At 37.4% G+C, this 19,427-nt stretch overlaps 1 non-coding gene across 1 annotated transcript; it reads left to right on the top strand.

The window, feature by feature from the left end:
• Positions 1-6,129: 6,129 nt before the first annotated feature.
• Positions 6,130-6,236, top strand: LOC141496754 (U6 spliceosomal RNA). The gene has a single exon (XR_012471151.1). It is a non-coding gene; the product is annotated as a U6 spliceosomal RNA (small nuclear RNA).
• The last annotated feature ends 13,191 nt before the right edge of the window (positions 6,237-19,427 follow it).

Genomic DNA, 19,427 nt, shown 5'->3' with positions numbered 1-19,427 from the left:
TCCCCATTCTTTTCTTGGAAGCACAGAAAAGCAGGTGATGAGGCAATATGGGGGGACAGTATGACCACAAATATAGATATAATTCCAAAGAAGAATTTTTTTTCATTACCCTAAGTGACTCCTACTTAAGGGATGTGGAAAAACCTAGTAGGTACCAAGGATAGGGAATTATATAAGGAGACATTTGTGAACAAGATCAGTATTGTAATGGATGAGCTGGAATTCTGGAGTAATACCATGTATACTTAGTAATTACTTTCAGGTACCATCATACAACCATAATCCTTGCTTTGTCATCACCCTCCTTCTCCTGTTGTGTCTCCTCTCTGCCATTTAAGTATAACTGTGGTGGAGTGATAGGGAGCAGGGGGTCAGTAGGACTAGAAAGACAGAAATGAAACCTACTTCTATCATGAAGAGGAAGGAACTAAGTGATTACTTTAAAAAAAAAAGGTGTTAAAATCCTGCTCCAAGTATATGACAAAATCAAAATGTCTGTATAGCATATATTTTTAATTGAAAGGATTCTTTTACCTCAGAGCTCAGGAGAGTGCAGATGCATAGAGGAGGGAATAATATTCCTAGAAATGCAGATCTGTAGGAAAAATATGTAAATAAATTGATGAATAACCATTTATTAAGCATTTACTATGTTCCATACCCTGTGCTTAGATAAAAGCATCCATGAATGCACTTCTTATACATAAGCCTTTATATTAGTCTCAGAATTATAAATGATTAGAATTTTAAAAGTGGAAAGTCATTAAGTTGTCCTCTCATCCCTGCTTCCCATTTCCCATTTTCAGTCTAATTTAGATTTATGCTAGAACTCTGACACTTAATTAGGAAAGCTTTGTAGTTTTATTGGGAGTTCCCATGGTCATTCTCCAAATCTTTTGGTTGATATTCTAGCTAGAAGTAGATTAAAAGAGATGGAATGTCACAGACTCCCAGAAATGATGACTTTTTATCATTAGATCAGTGGCCAACTCTCAATGATGTGTGAGTGAATCATTTCTGGCAGCTCAGACCTTCATCCCATCCATAAATATGGTGACAATGAACTGTGGGGACTTACTCCCCAACCCGAAACTGTAGATTGGAAGAAGTGGGGGGGGGGGGAAATCTTACCCTAGAGACATATGGATCAGAGCTGTGAGGATGTCAGGATGATCCAGGGAATATCAAGTTGGCTCTAACCTTCCAGATACTTCACTTGAATTGCTCATCTCATGCTCCATTCTTTATGTCACATCTTAGCCAAAAGTAAACTTCAAACAATTTTTCTCTTACCATACCAGCACCAGGAAGAAATTCATAATTTTCTCTCTGGCTAATTATAATCCAATCCAACAAGCATTCATTAAGCACCCACTATTTGTGAGTCCAAGAGAGGGAGTGTGTCACAGTTAGAGAGCAGGACACAAACCGAAAAAGGTTCAAGTCCCACCTTTGGCACCTATCAGCTCCAAGTCACTCTACCTCTCAGTGATTAGATTCTCTCCAACTCTTCCTCAGAACAGGTGCTACATGTTCATCATCAAATTGTTTGCCTTCTCATTGAGAAGGGAGGGAAAGAATTTGGAACTCAACATTTTTTAAAAATGAATGCTGAAAGTTTTTTTTACTTATAATTGGAGAAAAATATTAATAAAAAAGGTAAATTGCCAATTTCTATTGGTAGAGAAAGTCTCTGTTAGAGAAGTTTGTTGCTTTGGGTTTTTTTAAGTCAATCAAAAAGCATTTATTAATGCTTGCTATGTGCAGGGATGACTAGGTGGTGTAGTAGATAGAGAAGACCAGAGTTTGAATCCAGCCTCATTCACTTATTGGCTGTGTGAGCCTGGGAAAGTCATTTACCTCTGTTTGCCTCAATTTTTTCACATATAAAATGAATTGGAGAAGGAAATGGCAAATTACTCCAGTATCATTGACAAGAAAATCCCCAAACCATCTTACAAAGGGTCAGACATAACTGAAAATGCCTAGACAATAGCAACAAAATATGCAGGAAAACTTGGTAAAGGGGCCAACAGAGAGAGAGTCTGACCTGCTTATCCTGCTCAAATTGAGGTTCTGGGAGAAGTCAAATTAGAGGAAAAGGCTGAGGGGGAATAGCATACATTTCCAATGTGTGGATTCCAAGGCTTGAGTGAACTTCCAAGATCAAGATGAACTGGAAATTGCAAGAATGCCTATCTATTAAGGTTTGATGTCTATGTCAGCATATGCATAGCAGAAGCCTTTCCCTAATTTGCAGGAACATGGAACATGATAGAGAAAGATAGATAGAGGAAGCCTAAAGTGCAGTAATTAAGTGATGGAATTAAAGGATGAATCCTAATGAAATTTTTCATTTGTCCAGTAGTCAGAACTAGTCACTTTAATTTTTGATGAGAGAATCATAAAATCAAAGAATTGAAGAATTGGAAAGGACTTGAATGACCAGCTATTCCAACCCTTACATGAAAGGAATTTCCACCAAATATCATCCAAAAATGATGATTCAGCCTCTGTTCAGAAACTTCCAAAGATAGAGAACCTATTCCTTCTCAAAGTAACCCATCTCTCTTTTGACAGCTTCTCTTGTGATTAAAATTGTTTTTTTTTTCCCCTTTGAAATTAAGCCAAAACTTCCCTCTTTGCAATTTTCACATACTGCTCCTCACCCTGCCTTCTGGAGTCAAAAAGAGTAATACCAATTCTTCCTTCAAATGTTTGAAAATAATTATCTTTTTCTCCACTCCCTTTTTCTTTTCTCCAGACTAAACCTTCTCAAATCTTATAAAGCTATGTCATAAGAATTCAAGGTCTAGGACCATTCTAGTTCCCCTCCTCTGTACATTTTCTAGAAGCTGTAATGGAAATATTTCATATTATTTTTCCCATTGATATAAATGACTACCTATTTGAACCATTCAAGAGACAGGTTTTTTTTAGTTTTTTTTTTTTGCAAGGTGAATGGGGTTAAGTGGCTTGCCCAAGGCCACACAGGTAGGTAATTATTAAGTGTCTGAGACTGGATTTGAACCCAGGTACTCCTGACTCCAAGGCCAGTGCTTTATCCACTGCGCCACCTAGCTGCCCAAGAAACAGTTTTTTAAAAGTTTCTGTGGTGCATTTTAAAAAAATACAATGAAAACATCAATTTTCTACTGGTGAGCTTCTCCAAACTCAGCTACTCATGAAAATATATAAAGAACTTTGTAAAATCTATAAGAACGAGTCATTCCATGATTGATAAATGTCAAAGGCTATGGTTAGGCAGTTTTTGGATGAAGAAATCAAAACAATTAACAGGCATATGAAAAAATGTTCTAAATAATTATTTTCCAGAGAAATGCAAATTAAAGCAGGTATCATTTCACAGCTATCTGATTGGCTAATGCAATTGAAAAGGAAAGCAACAAATGTTGGAGGGGATGTGGAAAAATTGGGATACTAATTTATTGTTGGTAGAATTGTGAATTTATCCAAACGCTTGGCAGAACAATCTGGAAGTATGCCCAAAGAGTTATTAAACTACGCATGCTATTTTATTCAGCAATACCACTGCTCACTCTATTTCTGAAGCTGATTAGGGGAAAAAGAAAAGAACTTATATATGTTCTAAAATATTTATAGAAACTTTTTTGTGGTGACAAAGAACTAGAAATTGCAAGAATGTCTATCTATTAAGTTTTGATATCTATATCAGCATATCCATAGCAGAATCCTTTCTAGGACCTTCCCTAACTTGTAGGAAGCCTCCAAAACCTTCCAGAAACTAGGGACATCTCCATGTACTGATAAAACATCACAGTAGAACTCTAATTGGGGATAGACTTTCTGAATTTGTTTAAAAATGCTTTTTTAATATTTTCTACTTATAAGTATTTTTTTGTTAGGTAGATATTAGTTTAGGGGAAATAACAGCTATCTTCAAATATTTGAGGGGCAGCTAGATAGTGCAGTGCATGGATTACTAGTCCTAGAGTCAGAAGAACCTGAGTTCAAATCTGATCTCAGGCATTTGATACCTACTAGCTGTGGGACCTTGGGTAAGTCACTTAACTACATTGTCTTCCTCCTTAAAAAAAAGAAAAAAATTCATTATCTTCAAATACTTGAAAGGCTGTCATTTGGAATAAGGATTATTAGAGTTCATGTCTGGCTCCAAAAGGTAAAAGTCTCACATAGTCAGTAAGCATTTGTTAAATGCCTGCTATCTTGCACTGTTCTTAATTGCTAGACATATGAATAAAGGTAAAATACAGTACCTTCCTTCAAAAAGGTTTCTATAAAACTGTGGGAGGGGGGGAGAAGGAGGGAAGACAAACATAAACCAATATGTATAATCAAGCTATATATAGGATGAAAAGGAAAGGCACTACATATAAGAATTGGAAAGGGTTTCCTGCAGAAAGTAGGATTGTAGCTGGGACTGGTTGGAATCCAGGTGACCCAGCAGGTGAAGATGAGGAAAGAGAGAGAACATTCCAAGCTTTGGGACAGTCAAAGAAAATGCTGGAGCCAAGACATGAAGTGTCTTGTTTCAGGAATAGCAAGGAGGCCAGTGTCACTATATCTAATAATAGATGAGATGTAAGGTGTTAGAAATTGGGAAATGTAGGAAATGGGTAGGGCTGAATCATAAAATATGGATACAACTTTTAAAGAGGCAAAGTTAGGTAAAGATGTCAGGAAAAAAACTTCAGAATAATTGGAACTTTCCAAAACTGCAAAACTAAAATGCCATCTTCCACAGGCTTGCTGTGGGAGGTAGTCAGTTTCTCAGTGGTGGTCTTCAACCAGAGGTTTAGTGATCATTTGTTAAATCAGGATGATAAGTTGTAGACCCAAAGGGATCTCAGAGGGCACCTAATTCAAATCTCATTTTATAGAATAAAAAATGAAGCCCAGGAAGGTTAAATGACCTTGCCCCAAAGTTACCCAGGATGAAAGGGAGGATTTGAACTCAGTTCCTCTGACTTCAGAATTAAGTTTCTCTACACTATACCATATTGCTTTTGGTTATAGGTTTGACCAAATGCCCTTAATATCTACTTTAACTCTGAAATTCTGTGATTTTTTTTAAAAAAAAGGAACTAGTTGGGGGGGGTGAGGAGGGGTTGAAATATAAGAAGGGTATGCAAAAACAGATGAGTATCCCCAGTTGGTAGATAATGATTTTTTTTTTTTGCAAGGCAATGGGGTTAAGTGGCTTGCCCAAGGCCACACTGCTAGGTAATTATTAAGTGTCTGAGATTGGATTTGAACCCTGGTACTCCTGACTCCACTGCGCCACCTAGCCACCCCTAGATAATGATTTTTAAAGGAAAATGTGCATACAACTTACTAGTAAAAACAGTAATAATCAATTAGATGACCATCAAGTAGGATGAAGATTTTCCCCTTGAAAAGGAGCTCAAGTAGAGACAAATAATATAATTCTTATTTTAAAAAATTTATAGTTTCCCTTAGATAGCCTGGAGACACACCTAAGTGGCTAAAAATTCCTGTTTTCTATTATGTCACTTGAGGGAAAAAGTAAGAGAGAGCAAAGAAGTGAAGCCACAGTAGTAAGGATAATTGGAGGGTTAGAAAATGATATTCTGGAAAGCAAAAGAGCCAGAATCAATTACCCAGCAAAATTGAGCATACTCTTCCGGGGGAAAAGATGAATATTCAATGAACTATAAGGACTTTCAAACTTTTCTGCTGAAAAGATCAGAGATGAACAGAAAATTTCACTTTCAAATACAATACTTAAGAAAAGCACAGAAAAGGTAAACAGGAAAGAGAAGTCCCAAGGGATTTAATAAGGTTAAACTGTTTACATTCCTACATGGGAAGATGACAACTGTGAACTCATAAGAACTTTCTCATTATTAGACAATTAGAAGGAGTAGATATATGGGGGGGGAGTCCCACAGGACTGAGCTGAATATTAATATAATATCTAAAAAAATAAAATTAAGGAATGCTGAGAGAAAAGGAAACAAGGAGGTAGAATGGGCTCTCACAAAAAAGGACAAGAAAAAGCTTTTACAGTGTTATGAAAGATGGGGGAGGTAAGAGAGAATGAACCTTACCCTTGTAGAAGGAGGAATAGCTGTCTAGTTTTTAATATTAAGAAAATGGTATTTGGTGCTCATTTTGGCAGCACATATACTAAAACTGGACCAATACAGAGAAGATTAGCATGGTTCCTGTGCAAGGATGACACACAAATTGCTGAAGCTTTCCATATTTTTAGGGTACATCTAGGTAGTGGATAGAGCATGGCACGGTGGATAGAGCATAGCCCTGAAGTCAAGAGGACTTGAGTTCAAATCCTATCTCAGACCTTAATAATTACCTAGCTGTGTGACCTTGGACAAGTCACTTGATCCCATTGCCCTGTTAAAAACAAACAAAAACCAAATAAAATTAGATAAGGGCCCATATACTTTTTTAAAAAAGAAAATGTTATTTGTACCTTTTTCTGAGGGTTCCTTCATCAACATAGGCCCTAATCAGATGTAAACTCCCTCCCATTGTTCAAAGTAACTTCATTGTTAATGTAAATTTGTCATATAAGAGCAACCTCAGCTCATCCCTTTAACCTTCCTCCAACTTCCTGCCTTTCAGGATGGGTACCTGACCTCAATCATGTAGAGGGGGTGAGATCCCCTTTTACCTGACTGTTGCCTGCACAGGAAGTGGGCAAGACTATATGTCTGGCTTAAACTCACCTTACTACTACCACTACCCCACTCACTTGAGTCTAAACCCAGCCAGCTCTTTATGGTTGTTTTCCTTTCTCTCCCTCAGCTTACTCTTTCCTAGACCTTTGTGATTCATCCTTTCCTCAAGCATCTTATTGTCTCTCCAGGAAAAAGTTTAATCTGTGAAGTTTGCAGACTTGTGAAATAAAAATCCTCGCCTTTCCTGATTCTAGAGAAAGTGACGGCACCATCAATTTCCCTGACATCATTTTGGCCAACCAAGAAGGGATATGAATCTGACTGTGGGCTTGTTCCAAATTCTAGAAGGTGAGCCATGTCTTCTAGAAATTAGAAAAAATTAAATTGGATACTCAGCCAACCTACTTACTTTATCATTGTTTTGTCCCTGGGAAAATTTCTAAGAAAGGCAGTGCATGTTATGTGAGGTACGTGTGTGTGGGGGGGGGGAGGGTGACCAGAGGCAATACACAGGACACCGTTATTGCAGCACCCCTAGTTTTGCAGGTTCTTGCCCAGATCCCCAAGGATAGTGCCTGTTTAATTGAGGCTCCCCTCTTTTTTAGGAGGAACGTGTAATTCTTGCCTGGCCCCCAAGGACTGAGCATCAATTGTGAATTAGCAGTGAGTTTGTGGGAGATGACTAGAGGCAATAATGGGACACCATTATTGCAGCACCCCTGGTTTTAAACAGCTCTTGCTCTGACCCCGAGGTCTACTGGTCCGTTTGTCTTTAGTAATGAGATGGTTTCTTTTAGGATAAAGTCCGATGCGGGTGAAGATTTAACCAGAATTTAGGAGATGGATTTATTGAGGCTCCCTTCTTTTGAGGCAGACCCCCAGGACCACGTTCATCTGGGGTTTTAAGGAGTTGACTTGGAGTCTCCCTCCCCTGGTTTCTGCAGCACCGGGGTTTGTCCTTGGCTTTCCTTGGCCTGACTGGTCCCATCTTGGGTGGAATCTGGCAGTCCAGGGCCAGACTGCGGATCCAGTGACTACAGCTGAGAGAGGAGAAAGTGAGCTTTTCTTTTTTACAAAACTCTCCTCCTTCCACTGCAGGAGCCCCTCTCTGGGACAGTGTAGGGGAGGCCTGTGGGGACCTCCTGATGCTCTAGCCCCATAGCTGTCTGAGGGAACCCCCCTTTGCCTTCTCCCTGGTTTGGGGGTGCAGCCTTTCCCAGGTATACATGTTATCGCTCAGCCCCAACTCCCATCACTAGGGCTTTACCTGGAGCTTGCCCAGGTGTCTAGGAATTCAAGCTGAAGAAGAGCCCCTGCCTTGGGTGGGGAGGTCTGGAGTGGGGGGGGGGGGTCAGCCAGTCTGACCTAACCCCAAAGGGGTTCTGTAAATTAATGGCTTGTCATTAATTGGTAGAAAGAGTAAATTCTGGTTTGGAAGTTTTCTAACTTTACTTTTAAAATAAATGAAAAGAACTATATGGGAACTGATAATCCAAAATTAATTTATGGACTCTTCTGGGACTGGGGAATTCAAATTCTGGCTCAATTAAGCTGTATTCCATTAAGAAATGGAGTAAAAACTAAATCCTGATACCAGATTCCTACATTTGTAAATTCTAGCAGTGAATAACTAGGTGAACTAAATGTTTTAAAATGTGAAGCATGGAAGTATTTGCTATATGAATATTACTCTGCAAATAGAGAACTGGGTTTGATTTTTTTGTGCAACTTAAGAATGCATTTAATTACATTAAGGAATTTTAATACAAGAAATTATAATTGACTCTAAAATTATTTTCTGACTTCATTAGTATGATTCAATAAAAATAATAATATAAATATTTATATAAGTGTATATAGGTATATATTTAAATTAGAGGTCTCTGTGTAGCTCGTGAACTGAGAAGAGGTCACTGGACTTTCTCAGGGTTTAGTGGGCTGGCCAGTGTCTCTAAAATCTCCCTACACAAGTGAACTAATGTAGAATCTTTGTTCTAATGAGAACGGTTTCTCTAAGTATATATAATATATTATATATTATATATTATATATTATATATATGTGTACATATATATATATACACACACACAATGTGTCTGTGTGTGTGTGTGTGTGTGTGTGTGTGTACCTGTACATGTATATGACTCGAAAGATAGTAATGAAACATTTTTGGGAGTGTGCAACCCAGATCTGAAATGGTTTAGAATGTGTTCCTGTTTGGGGTACACTGAGTTCATTTCTAACCCAGTCTGAAGGAAATGAAAGTTATGAAATGTTTTTTTCCTTCTGTTTTATTTGGGTTTTGAATTTAATTGTTTTAAAAGGACCAATTTAAAATTAATAAATAATCAATAATAGATTACCATCTGAGTTAGGATGTCATCATTTTAAGATTTTAAGGCCTAGCTCCTGCTAGAAAATTTTAATCGTATAAACAAATAGGCTTCAATTAGAAGCTACAAAGACTGTATTTCCTTTATAAATCAAGTCAGTAAATCAGATTTAAACTAGAAAAAGGGAATATCTGTAGGAAGCTTTTTAAAGCAAGCCACACCTTGCTAGCAGTAAAACAAAAAGATAAAATGGTATCCTTTTTACTTATCCCTTTAAATTAAATGTAACTACTCCAAGATTCAAGCCATCTGGGTTGGTAAATTTAACTTAATTAAATGGGCTCCTTAAAAACTCAGCCTGGTTCTCTCTGGTTTAGAAATGCTGAGGCCCCTCCCCCCTTATCTCTGAAGTGTGTAGGTTTCCCTTGAAAGTTTAGGTGTTTGTGTATAAAAATCTTACTTTAACCAAGAGAAAGTGATATTTGGAAGCTTTGTTATAAATATTTTTTTTTTTAGGTTTTTGCAAGGCAAATGGGGTTAAGTGGCTTGCCCAAGGCCACACAGCTAGGTAATTATTAAGTGAGTGAGACCAGATTTGAACCCAGGTACTCCTGACTCCAGGGCCAGTGCTTTATCCACTGTGCCACCTAGCCGCCCCGAAATATTTTCATCTTTAAGCTAATTTATTGTAATATAAATTTAATATTGATTAATAATTATGTCCAACTTATTTTAATTAATAAGACTCCAGGACTTTGAGTATTCTCTTGGATGAAATTTTGGAATGTGAGTGGTATATTATATCTGTATGCTCCGAGCAAGTAATCCAAAGCTTCTGTATAAGGACAGATTCAAACTAAACTTTTGAGAATTTAAAATTGTGATGCTGATAACAAATAGAATAAATGAACTGACATTTCATCTAATGATTTAGTTCTTTACCACCAGATTTTTAAGGTTTGCTATGTGAATTGTAGAAGGTTAGAGAATATTTTGTCAGCAATTTCTCAAGATCTTTTTGGTCCAGAAATTTTGGGAAACTTTTTGTTTTCCACCATGTGTTTATAAAAGGGAATATATATATATATGTATATATATATATATATATATATAAAAAACTAGAGTAACTTATTTAACATCTATTATTTGAAAATAAGATAAAGTGGGGAAACATGTAATAGTCATCCTTATTCTTTGATGTTTGTAAGTTTTATCAGTTTATTTTATCAACTTTTGTAACTGCATTAATTTCTCTTCATCTTTAAGTTTAGATATATTGTACCTACAATTAAATCTTTTGTGAAAATATAAGCTTATTGGGGTTACTGTAATAATGATGAAGCTTGAAATTAGTAATTGATTACTTTAGTATCAAAGATCTTGGCCCTTCTCTGGCACCCCTGAAATTTCTAAACAATGAACTATCTGTAGGCTTATGTAAAATATTATAATGAAAAGACTATCTTTAGTAAAATCTAATAATTCATATGTTACTCTACTTGGAAAACTGATTGGTCCTACTCATGTTTTATTATATTTGGAATTAATAACACATGTTGAAATTTGAAGTCATCTAAGATGTTCTAAAGATCTGAAAGAATTCTAAAAGCAATGATTTTTTATATCTATTTTTTATCTATATCTAGTATATGGTTAACTACTAAACTAATTATAAAAATTTAGTTCTAAATATGATTTAGGATTGTTGTATTTTTACATACCAAGTTTTGTTTATATTTCATTTACAGCACTGTCCTTAAGTGCATGTGCAACAATTAATAGAATTAGTTATAATTTTTCTCTGGGTCTCTTTGCTGATATTGATCATAATTATAGCATTGTGTGGGACAAGGACCACTTAAATAAATTTCGGAGATCTCTCAAGGTATGAAGAGAAGGCTTTATTCATTTCTGGAAAAATGGGCCACAATCAATTGGAGAGATTGAGGCAGAAGGGAAAGGTTCAAGAATCACATTTATCCAAAGGAGATTCCCCCCCCCCCCCAACTGACCCACCCTCATTAATGAGGAATGTGGTTTTACAATCTAAACACAAAAAATACCCTAGGGAAAGGGGCATAGAATTCAAACAAAGCAAACTAATCTAGGGAAAAGAACATAAAATTCAAACTGAAACCAGATTATCTCTTTAGTCCCAGGAATTGAATGATTCTCTAGACATCAACAGATAAGATGAAGTCAGTTGACTCTTCAACAATATCCCAGAAGTTTGCTTTGTCAAGGGAGGAGGGGCACATAGCTAACCAGATTCAATCTGTAATATTTTACTGAAGAAATCTCAAAACTTTATCCCACACAATCCCTCCTCTTTTATTTTGTTGAGATTTCTTCACATTTCTGAGTTGGCCCTTAAATCTAAATAACAACTTCCTGATCACCTCCTTACTTCCCAGGGACCCATTTAGATAAGCCCTATAATCACCATGATAATAGGTACATTTCCAAGGTTGCTGTACCTCCTTCCACTTTATGTTTTATACCAAAGTTTTTAGAAAGGTCTTCCTGGCTCCAAAATTGATCAAACTAAGTTCTTGATTTTATGTCATTGGATCACCCCCAAGAATAGCTAATATGCCTAGTGATGTTCCTTAAATTATTTTTCTTGCAAATGGCCATTTCTGCATTTTCCTTGCAAGTCCATACTAACTCACAATCAGTTTCCCTTAATAAATGCCCCAGTTTGCACATCTCTACAAAGGATCCAGGTACCATCATTAATCTCACATGAGTCTGAGGCCACCTATCTCTAAGTTGTACAATCCAGAATATATGCACCCTGCTTCTGGACATATTCAGACATATTCTACTCCCCAGGTAGATATCCTGGCCAGTCAGTTATAAACAATAGTCACCCTGAACTGACTCAGTCATATGCCACTGATGTTTCTCTCCTCTGGATCAGAATCCTGTGCCACAGTGCACCTCTGATCAGGGACTGAGAATCTAGGTCAAACCCAGGGGTACTGCCACCCACTAATCTCTCTTTCTCTCTCAATGGAGAACATTTTCACCCTGCCTCCCCTCTTCCTTTCCATAAGGAGAAGGGCATACGTAGGGGTGTCATCCTTACAGAGTCAAGGGGAAGTTAAAGATAAACATGTACACATAGGTGAGAGATGGTAGAGATGGAACTGATTCAGTCTCTCCTCTCCTCCCCTCTCCTCCCATCTCCTCCCCTCCCCTCCCCTCTCCTCTCCTCTCCTCTTCTCCCTTGGAGGCATCCAATGTCCTTCAGCATCCTCTGAATCTGTTTCAAAAAGTCCTCTCCAGCTCTGGTGACTACTTGCCTTCTGGTAAAGAAACTGTTTAACATCTTAATTCAGTTCAAAACATATGTCTTCCATCACAAAACAATGAGATTCTGGAGCAATTTACATTTTGCCTTACTGCCATATTGACACACATACTTCACTTTTAACATTTTTAACTTCCATTAGTATTTTACTACATGAGCAAACTCACAAGCTTGTAACATATACATTCAACAGTCATCTTTGTTCTAACAGTACCCAACATCTGGTTTAAAATAAAACAATTTTAACCTTTGTTCCCATTACAATGACTCTAACATCCTTAACCAAAATGATTTTTTTCCCAAATATTCCCATATTTTCCTTTTCCTGGTGTACTTATCTAACTCACATTCCTTTCCTTAAACTAGAATTTGAAACTGTAATTATCCTAAGAATTTCCCATTCTTCTCTTCGGGGACCTAGCTCCCAATACTTCTCCTTACCTAAATATCCCCTCTAACACAAAAAACTAAGGAAACTTAATTCCTACCTTAGCATGTAGCTGATAGCAGGTGTCAGAGCCAGACACCTAACTTATCTCTGGCTATTAGAGCCAATTCACCTAAAACCTTTTCAGTTTGCTTAGTAACTAACTATAAAGATCCAGGACATTAAAGGAAAATTCCTTTACAGATATAAGTATTGAATGTCAGTGTCCAGGCAGGTCATGTGGGTAAGTCAAATGTCTTAGGCCAGATTTATTCTCCCAGGTGAGATATTATCCAAATGTCATTTTGGGGAAATCAAGTCAAAGGGGTCCAACCTCAGCCATACTGAGAAGTCGCCCCTTTGGCTGCCCATCCCTGTCACCTGACATCCTTGACCCATTGGCTTCCTTGGCTCCAAGAACATAACATTTACCCAGTAGCATTTCTTTTTGTTGACCATCCTGGTATCTGACATAAGAGAAAATCAATTAAAAGTCCTGTGATCTAAAATAGTTGTTTTACCTAGTTAGAACTTCCAGTGAATACAATTCACTAAATTCCAATTATAATCTTAATGGAGTCCCAATTCATGAATCACCTACCTCCATTATCCTTCCTGGGTCTTTGCCTAAAACCAGATATTCTAACTATGACTGGCCCTACAGGCCTGTCTCCTCCCTCTTACTAGAGACATCCCTTTTTCTGAAATCATATCTACTCTATCTGTATATAAAGATGGTATATCAGATTCCCCTTGGCTAGAGAAACTTCCTTCTAGTCTATTGTATCTTACAACAAATAAATGCCTCCTTTGTCCAAGAGATTGCATAGAGAAATACCACATTATCTTGTGTTTATCTTTCTTATATTATATAGTGCTTTTACTTCAAAGCAAACAACCACTGCTTTGGAATATACATACAGATCTAAAATATTCCCAATTTACATATATACATATATATATAGTTAGAAACTTCTATACATAAACTTGTTTACCTGCTAGCCATCCTCAGCATACAAATGGTTATTTTTGTTTTGGCAAGGCAATTGGGGTTAAGTGATTTGCCCAAGGTCACACAGCTAGACACGTGTAAGGATAAAAAATCTTTCCTCCTAAAACTTCTCAATATTCCCCTTAAAGGTTCTTTCTTCTCTTAAAGTCTTTCTAAACTCTCCCCAAACCACAGCTTTTCTCTTTAAGAAACCCCCTCCCTTCCCTTAATTCTGCACAGCTACCACCGGCTCAGTGAGGGAGGGGCTGATTTCCAGGTAGGGGGACTGCTACACAACCACTTTCTTCTCCTCTTAACAATGATTTGTAAGTCACTTTACAAAGTTACCAAAATCCATCTGTGGTATACAAAGTCAAATCTGCTCAAACCTTCTGTCTACATGCATCAACCCATTTCCATACTTCCTTCCTTTTCATTAGCTCTTCTTGACTTTAATTCATACTATTCTGAACTAGAGTCACATGGCTTATCCAGCTATAGAAACCACAGATATGATCCATCCCCAGCTTTTAATTGTTAGCATTTCTTGATCATAACTGCTAAAACCTTGGAAAAGGCAAAGTCATCCAAAAAATCCCTTAGCCTAATCAGAATATTCCCTGTCCCTCCCCCCTTTCTTCAAATAGAGTAAAACCGAAAAACTTTTATAGAGGGACAATCCTTTTGGAGGGGCAGTTGATCTTCTATTCTTAAAATCCTTACATGTCCCTTAATTTTCTGTAATAACCAGCATTACCAGAATCTAAACTGATAAACTCCTGAAGCTTTGTTACCATATCATTCTGGGAAAAGATTAACTATTTAATTTCCCCTATACTGGCATATCTTGGTAACTACATTATATATTTTAGAATTAACCTGACTCTCTAACAACCTCTTTTTTTTTCAAATTAAAATAGCATTTCTTTCTATGATAATATTCACTCTTTTCTGTTTCTTTTTATTTCAAAATAAGGTCCATTTAATAAACATTTATTTTACTAATTCTTCCTGAAGTAATTTTCTCTCTTTCTTAGTCCTTTTCTAAAAGAGAGTGGGGGAAAAACATTCTAGCACCACAGAATCATGGAGAACTGGGAAGAGAAGGGAACATAAACAGGGAAGGGGGGGGAGCCCTTCTCAACAGGGTGAGTAGTTTGGCCTCCATAATCCATTCCTTTTTAATCAAAATAAAAATCCCTCTTTAAGTGCTCAAGAGACAACCTAGGAGTGAGGAGGGAGGTATCATTATCTATTGTAACATAGGCAGAAAGCAGGCTCAAGGGAAGAGCCAGAGAGTTGGATAAATACTTCCTAAAAGTCCAAGACAAAATGAGGCTACCCAAGGAACTCTTTAGGGGAACTTGCCAACTCCTTTATTGCCTGTTTAACAAATCACACAAGTAAACAGACATTCTAAACACATAAAGACAGACAAGGCACAAACACAGACCACACAATATGCAACAGAATTTTCCAAACTGAATTTCAAAAACACAGGCCAATGGCAAATTCCTGAGGTCTCAGGAATGCAGAGAGGGTTCTCCCTCCCAAAGGCAGACCAAATCCATTACAATACTTAATCATTTTCTTCTTACTTTTCCTTTATATTTTAGTCTTATTTATCTGATTTGCCTCGGGGGAAGGCTTAGGACAAGTCCTTCCCATTTTAAATATTGACAGAGACCTCTCAGGATCAAGTACCCTTAGATACAAGTCCCTTATGCCCAAAGCAGAAGGGGTCACCCCCAACCCTCAGTCACCCAAATGGACCTTCCAGGAATCTAGTGCCCTCAGATTACAAGGTCTAGGCTTACTGTTTTTTGGGTCTCTATGCATAGAGGTTTAAAGATTGTTCTTTGTCCTCACTGACATCAGATTCCTGCAGCAGATTTGCTGTTCTCTTCCTACCCAGTCTCTCCACTTCGGGCCATTTGCATAGAGGGGAAACCAAGGCTTCTCAGAAAATGACAAATTGCCAGAATTTTGTGGCAGCAGTGCTGTTTCGCCAAATTCTGAGAAGCCGAGGTCCCTAATGGGCATGCTATCTGGAACAAACCCCCAAACTGTGTGGGACAAGGACCACTTAAATAAATTTCAGAGATCTCTCAAGGTATGAAGAGAAGGCTTTATTCGTTTCTCAAAAAATGGGCCACAATCAATTGGAGAGATTGAGGCAGAAGGGAAAGGTTCAAGAATCACATTTATCCTAAGGAGATTCCCCCCCTCCCCCAACTGACCCATCTCGTTAATGAGGAATATGGTTTTACAATCTAAACACAAAAACTGCCCTAGGGAAAGGGGCATAGAATTCAAACAAAACAAACTAATCTAGGGAAAGAACATAGAATTCAAACTGAAACCAGATTATCTCTTTAGTACCAGGAATTGAATGATTCTCCAGACATCAACAGATAAAATGAAGTCAGTTGACTCTTCAACAATATCCCAGAAGTTTACTTTGTCAAGGGAGGAGGGGCACATAGCTAACCAGATTCAATCTGTAATATTTTACTGAAAAAATCTCAAAACTTTATTCCATACAGCATGATACATTATGATTCCTTTAGAGCACAAGTCACCTGTATTTTTTAATTGGTCTGTCCAACATTGGGCATGTTAAACAAAAAGACAACAATATGCCAATGAAGCCACTAGCCTTAGAGGGTTTGACATTTAATTCTGTGGATGGAATGACCTTCAGCATCAGATGAGACAGGATTCCCTTAAAGGAATGCTTCACCTGGCAGACCTGGAGCCTGACTCATTGAAAAGGAAAGTCTATATGATTTCTGCCTGAAACAGACATCTAAATACATAAGGGAACATGTCCTTTTATGTCCCTGTATGCTCTTTATAGCAAATTACTATAATCATACCAGATGCACAGTAATCAAGTGTAAGAGTCAGGCATTGGAGTGAGGTATCCTCTAAATCCTTAGCAGCTGGCAAATATTTAGTTGTGACTTTTTTTTTTTTTAAGAATTGTGATAGGGGCGGCTAGGTGGCGCAGTGGATAAAGCACTGGCACTGGAGTCAGGAGTACCTGGGTTCAAATCCAGTCTCAGTCACTCAATAATTACCTGTGTGGCCTTGGGCAAGCCACTTAACCCCATTGCCTTGCAAAAAAAAAAAAAACCTAAAAAAAAGAATTGTGATATCAGGATATAATTCCTTATCACAAGTTCTTTAAGGAGAAGAAATATCAGCATGAATAGTTATATCAAAAGGATGACCTTTGGTTTATTTTTAAAATGAGATTCATTCTTTAGCTAGAGGTTTTTGTTCATTCTGAACATGGCTAAAGTTAAAAGTTTATTGCAAATTACTTATTGGACACATGCTGTTCTAAAATTATTCTCCAGTGCATTTGTTTATACTATTCTTGAGCCTTTGGTTACAACTCAATTTGATTGTTAATGAATCTATGTTATATTGGAATCCTTGTTCTTATGAAACTATTCTGATACTGGCTTAGAATCATAGAGTATAAGTTTTGTTCCCTGTAGACCTCCTGGCTTTTCTCCTTATTGGACCTCTTAATTGGCCCTCTTTGGTTTTGTTTGCTTAATCTTTTTCTGAGATTTGTTTCTCCCATGCTACAAGCTGTGCATCTCAAATGGTGGTCCCAAGTTGACAGGCAGGGCTAGATCAACACCTCTTCAACTCTGAAGAAGAGAATTATACCCCATTTCCTGAAAGAATTCAGGGCCTCCAAATTGTCTGAATAGGAATAATATGTAGAAGGAGAAATAGCTGCCTAGTTTTTAATATTAAGAAAATGTTATTTGTGTCTGTCTGATGTTTTCTGAGGACTCCCTCTCTACAGAGGCCCTAATCAGATATAACTTCCCTCCTAATGTTCAGTGTAACTTCAATGTTAATGTAAATTTACCAATTTAAGAATAATTTTGGCTAATCCCTTTGCTCTCCTCCAGCTTCCTGCTTTTCAGAATGGGTACCTGTCCTCAAGCTCTTAAAGGGGGTGGGATCCCCTTTTACCTGGCTGTTCTCTGCTTAGGAAGTGGGCAGGACTATAAAACTCTGGCCTAAATTCCCTTCCCCTCTCCCCCTACTTGCTTGAGTCTTAGCCCAGTCCACTCTTCTGGCTGTTTTCCATTTTTTCTCTTTCCCTCAGGCACTCTTGCCTAGACCTTTGTTATTCACTGTGTTCTCAAGCAGTTTATTATCTCTCCATTCCCAGGGCAAGTCTGTGTTTTTCACTTTCAAAGAACTCTCTTCTTTATGATGACCAATGGCCCTGACATCACTCTCATCAGATTTGTTTCAAAGAGGGAATTACAGTCACACTCAATTGATATAAAAATCTATCTTACCCTACAGGAAAAGAGGAGGGGAAGTGAAAAAGAGAAGGGAGAGGGATAGAAGGTAGGGCAGATTGGAGGAGGAGGTAGTCAGAAGCACAACATTTCTAAGAAGAGACAAATTGAAAGGAGAGAAAGAATAGAATAAAAAGGGGGAGAAATAAGATAGAGGAAAATAGCAATACTAACTCAAAAAATTTTGAAGCAAAGAATTGGAAATTGAGACCATGTGATTATGATAGAATACTATTTTGCTAAATGATGAATAGGATGCTCTCAGAAAAACCTAGAAAAATATACCTGAGTTGATGCAATGTGAAATGCACTGTGAACAAAGTAACGGCAATATTTTAAGATGATCAGCTGTGAATGACTTAACTATTTTCAGTAATATAATGATCTAGAACAACTCTGAAAAATGGTATAGTGTCTGAATACAAATTAAAGCATGTCTTTTTTATTTATCTTTCTTAAGGGTTTTTTGTCTGTATATTTTTTCACAACATGACTATTATGGCTGCATGACTACATTTGTATAGCCTAGATTGCTTGCCTTGTCAGTGGAGGAAGAAGAGGGGGCAGAGAATTTTGGAACTTGAAGTTTTAAAAATGAATGTTAAAATTGTTTTTACATGTAACTGGGGAAAAATAAAATACTACATAAACATTGAAAAAGACAGAGAGAGAAGGAGAGTGCAAAGGAGCCAGAGGAAATTGCTCTCCCTAACACTTAATCAGGATCAAGGCTGAATTTTAGTTCTTTTGGCCACAGGCCTAGAGAGCAATGCAAGAAGGAAAATTTTCTACTTGTGGTTATAACAAAAAAGGAAGTCAACCTGAAGATTTTTAATGCCAAATTGGCCTAAAGTCTGAAAGTCAGACTCCTTTTCCCTCTAAGAGGAGGAGTCTTGATAAGAATTTAGGATATGTGGGAAAAGAGTTCTACTGAAACCTAGGGGAAGGGAAACATAAAACTAAGGATGGGCTAAACAATAGTTCCCACTTAAGTAGGCATGACATCAAATCTAGTATATTTCCCCATGTATAAGACTCACCCTTTTATGAAAAATTTAGGGTCTAAAAACTGGGAGTGCCTTATACAGTAGTTGTAGGTTGTTTTACTTGTATTTCCCACTTTTCCCACAACCATTGTCTTTGTGTTCATCATTTTGCATTTATTACCAGTATATTAGGTAACATTTTGCTACATTCTGCCCAGAAATGACTCAGAAAAGATTTTTGTACAGTGCTGAATTCAAGTTCAAAGTGATCTAGTTTGCAAAAGTGAATGGAAATCGTGCTGCTGAACATCAGTTTGGTCCTCCTCCAACTGAGAAGACAATCCAAGACTGGCTATGAGCAGAAGA

Source organism: Macrotis lagotis, chromosome 8 (assembly GCF_037893015.1).
Source record: "Macrotis lagotis isolate mMagLag1 chromosome 8, bilby.v1.9.chrom.fasta, whole genome shotgun sequence".
NCBI classification, from domain to species: Eukaryota; Metazoa; Chordata; class Mammalia; order Peramelemorphia; family Peramelidae; genus Macrotis; species Macrotis lagotis.
Note: the sequence above shows the minus strand (reverse complement) of the source record. Positions and strands in the feature narration are given on the sequence as shown.